This window comes from Garra rufa, chromosome 17 (genome assembly GCF_049309525.1).
Source record: "Garra rufa chromosome 17, GarRuf1.0, whole genome shotgun sequence".
NCBI lineage: Eukaryota > Metazoa > Chordata > Actinopteri > Cypriniformes > Cyprinidae > Garra > Garra rufa.
In genome coordinates this window covers 40,855,267-40,859,852 of record NC_133377.1, presented here as the reverse complement: position 1 = coordinate 40,859,852, position 4,586 = coordinate 40,855,267, and positions in this window count along the sequence as shown.

Sequence of the window (4,586 nt, the reverse complement as noted above, 5' to 3'; positions counted from 1 at the left end):
TAGCAGTGCCGTATCATGAATAAAACACAGCTGCTGACCAATCAGAATTGAGGAATGGAACTAACCGTTTTATAATAGGAATTAAAGAAGTTTGGGGAAAACATGTTGAACCTTAAAAATCAATTTAAAATTGGAGAGCAGATAATGGGAGCTTTGTTTAACTTTTTGAAAGAAACTGGCTTAATGAAAAGGATTTAATTGAACGGTGAAGTAAAGTTTTTTTTGGGGGGGGGTTCCTCTTTTCGCGTCTTCAACCATATTTACACAACACTGTCAGTAGGCTACTACTGCGAGCTTAGCTTGAATGTTTTCTGAACAAAGTAACTGAAAAAGATGTTTTTTTTGAATTGTGTGAAAATAAATGACAAAATCAAACACTTATTTCATAGATATATTTTCTTTTAATAATTCAAACACTTTACATTTACCTCTTCAGGAATATTGCTAATTTCAAGGGTTTTCCAGGCCTTACATTTCAAAAAATCTAATTCAAGTACTTCAAGCTACTTTAAGGTTTGAGTGTCTTATCTCTTTAAAAGTTATCAGCAATGACTCCACAGAATGTCAAACTGTTAACATAACAGTACTTGACATTTAACAAATCATTTTATTAGTCTAAAGGTTGCTAAGGGGGAGGGCAATGGTGAGTGTCCTGACATGTCTAATCTTACTTCTCGATAATAATGCTGATAAACAACAAAAAACAAATTCACATTTACAAATGATTCATAACCCTTGTCTTGTTGCCTCTGTGAGATAAAATGCTGATTTTGCTAAATATTTCCAGATTTTTATATTAAAAAAGCATTTTAGCTACTTGAATGTCTTAAGATAAAATTAGCCATTAATTACAGTTAATTACACATTAGTTGTTCATGTTATTGTTATATTTTTCAAGAAATTTGTTCTATTGATAAAATTAATTGAAAGGTTTGAGTGCCTCTTCTTTTTGAAATTCTTTGCAGTCATTGGCTGTTAACTTTTAAACTGCATGTTGCCATAGCTCTACTTATTGTAATTGTTACTTTTTTTATTCATCAAATTGATGTTCTAATGTATTTTAAATGCAGTGTTACACGCTTTTACATTATATAATTAAATGTGTTTTATCAGAAATGTCTCTATTCTACTTTGCAGTTTGACTGGCCCATTTTTGCTGATCAGCCGATCAAAAATGAGGGGTAGCTAATGTTTCAAAACCTGTAGGGCCTGAACAATTATATTTTTTTTACATCAATTCATTACAAAAAACAGTTCTTACTAATCATAAGAACACAGTTAAATGTCATACATGAGTTTTTTTTGTTAGTTTCCCAAGTGATTAAAGGAGTAGTTCACTTTCAGAACAAAAATTTACATATAATGTACTCACCCCCTTGCCATCCAAGATGTTTTTGTCTGTCTTTCTTCAATCGTAAGGAAATTATGTTTTTGGAGTAAAACATTTCAGGATTTCTCTCCATGTAATGGATTTCTATGGTGCCCCGAGTTTCAATTTTCCAAAATGCAGCTTCAAAGGGCTCTAAACGATAACAGCCGAGGAAAGAAGGGTCTTATCTAGTGAAACAATGGGTTATTTTCTAAAAAAAAATAAAAAAATCCAATTTATATACAGTCGTGGCCAAAAGTTTTGAGAATGACACAAATAGTAGTTTTCACAAAGTTTGCTGCTAAACTGCTTTTAGATCTTTGTTTCAGTTGTTTCTGTGATGTACTGAAATATAATTACAAGCACTTCATACGTTTCAAAGGCTTTTATCGACAATTACATGACATTTATGCAAAGAGTCAGTATTTGCAGTGTTGGCCCTTCTTTTTCAGGACCTCTGCAATTGGACTGGGCATGCTCTCAATCAACTTCTGGACCAAATCCTGACTGATAGCAACCCATTCTTTCATAATCACTTCTTGGAGTTTGTCAGAATTAGTGGGTTTTTGTTTGTCCACCCGCCTCTTGAGGATTGACCACAAGTTCTCAATGGGATTAAGATCTGGGGAGTTTCCAGGCCATGGACCCAAAATGTCAACGTTTCGGTCCCCGAGCCACTTAGTTATCACTTTTGCCTTATGGCACGGTGCTCCATCGTGCTGGAAAATGCATTGTTCTTCACCAAACTGTTGTTGGATTGTTGGAAGAAGTTGCTGTTGGAGGGTGTTTTGGTACCATTCTTTATTCATGGCTGTGTTTTTGGGCACAAAAAAATGAGTGAGCCCACTCCCTTGGATGAGAAGCAACCCCACACATGAATGGTCTCAGGATGCTTTACTGTTGGCATGACACAGGACTGATGGTAGCGCTCACCTTTTCTTCTCCGGACAAGCCTTTTTCCAGATGCCCCAAACAATCGGAAAGAGGCTTCATCGGAGAATATGACTTTTCCTCAGTCCTCAAGAATTGAACCTCTTTCCTTGAAGTTCTTGGTGATCCTATAAATTGTTGATTTAGGTGCAATCTTAGTAGCCACAATATCCTTGCCTGTGAAGCCATTTTTATGCAACACAATGATGGCTGCACACATTTCTTTGCAGGTCACCATGGTTAACAATGGAAGAACAATGATTTCAAGCATCACCCTCCTTTTAACATGTCAAGTCTGTCATTCTAACCCAATCAGCCTGACATAATGATCTCCAGCCTTGTGCTCGTCAACATTCTCACCTGAGTTAACAAGACGATTACTGAAATGATCTCAGCAGGTCCTTTAATAACAGCAATGAAATGCAGTGGAAAGTTTTTTTCAGGATTAAGTAAATTTTCATGGCAAAGAAGGACTATGCAATTCATCTGATCAATCTTCATAACATTCTGGAGTATATGCAAATTGCTATTATAAAAACTTAAGCAGCAACTTTTCCAATTTCCAATATTTATGTAATTCTCAAAACTTTTGGCCACGACTGTACTTTTTAACCTCAAATGCTCGTCACGTCTAGCTCTGCAAGATGAGCATTTGACATTTAAAAAGTATATAATTTGTAAATGTTTTTAAAATAATCCATCATTTCACTAGATAAGACCCAAGTTTAAATTTTCAAAATGTGGTTTAAATGCAGCTTCAAATGGCTCAAACGATCACTTCCTCGGCTGTGATCGTTTAGAGCAAGGCTATTCAATTGGCGGCCCGCCAATCATCTTCATGCGGCCCGAGGTAGCAGCAGGGGGCTTGAATGGTTTTTGAACTAATTAGTTTGTCCACTAGGCGGCGGGCCAGCCAGAAAAGAAAAGCAAGAGAGCCAAGAACAACAACAATCTACCGGAGATCGCAACATCAATAGGCGGCAGATTTGACAAGCGCTTGTAGGGCTCCAGACTGCAACCAAATGGTAGCATTTTTTTCTGCCGGTGCAACTTAATTTTGTGAGCGGTCGCAATGGCTAGACCACTGGCGTTGTTCAACTCATAAGCGCTGCTATTTCTGTTTCATTTGAGAAACATTAAACGGCACACGAAGCGAAAGAGAAACCAAAGCGCGCCACGTTTGAGCTGTGCAGCGCGGACCGTTTATCAGCTCGGACCGCAACGCAAACACACTTGTCCAAGCTCAGAACAGCATCGGGAACCAAAGTTGATTTCGGGACACTGTTACTGCACAGTGCTGCGAGATCCAGTAAAAAGTGTTTGAACTCGCCCAGAATGAATTAAGGTTGCTGAAAGATTCAAAATGTTCAAATTCAAACAAATTCTGCTCAGAATTCTGTTATTAACAGCGCTGATGTAGGCTATGTCAGAAAACCAGAAGTAGCACCAACTTAAGCAAAGTTGAATGTTATTACATTATTCATTTCAGGGTTTGTACAACCCTTTGAGAGAGAAATTCAAGCACTTTTCAATGACTTTCAAGCATTTTGCACAACCATTTTAAGCACTTTTAAGCTCTTATGATCCAATTTGAATGTTATTTAGATGGCCAAAATATACTTTGCGGCAAACAAACACTTGATATTTAAAAATAAAAAAATTAAAATAACGATTATAACCAGTTTATGGCAATAATAATCTGTATATTTTATGCATATACAATTTATAGTTTATCTGAAGATTGTTTTAAAATCTCCTAAATTAAAAGCTGTTATATATTTCAAAGCCTATTAAATGTTGGGCTTTCAATTCTACTGTAATGTGGAATGGACATAATTAATATGTAAAACTGAGAGAAAATTCATTTAATAGAGACACCAGTAACAATATTGATATCAATACTGCATTAATAATAGGCTACTTGGTAAAAAGATGCTTTTAAACATATATTTAAAAATACTTTGTTGTTTCTACCTTAATTTGGAGGTTCATTGTGAAATTATGACAGAATAAATATGCGATTATTCATGATTAATTACAAATAAATGTGTTTTTTTTTTTTTTATTGATTGACAGACAGCACCTTAACCTTTTATAGATGTTGGTCTTGATAATTTTAATTCATTTTAGTGAATATGCATTTCAATGTAATTGTATAGGCCCCCTAGAAAAAGATTGGGACGGCACCCATCCCCTTGGCCCGCTTCAAATTTCCAGTTCGATAATCCGGCCCTCAAATGGATCTAATTGAATAGCCCTGGTTTAGAGCCCTTTGAAGCTGCATTTA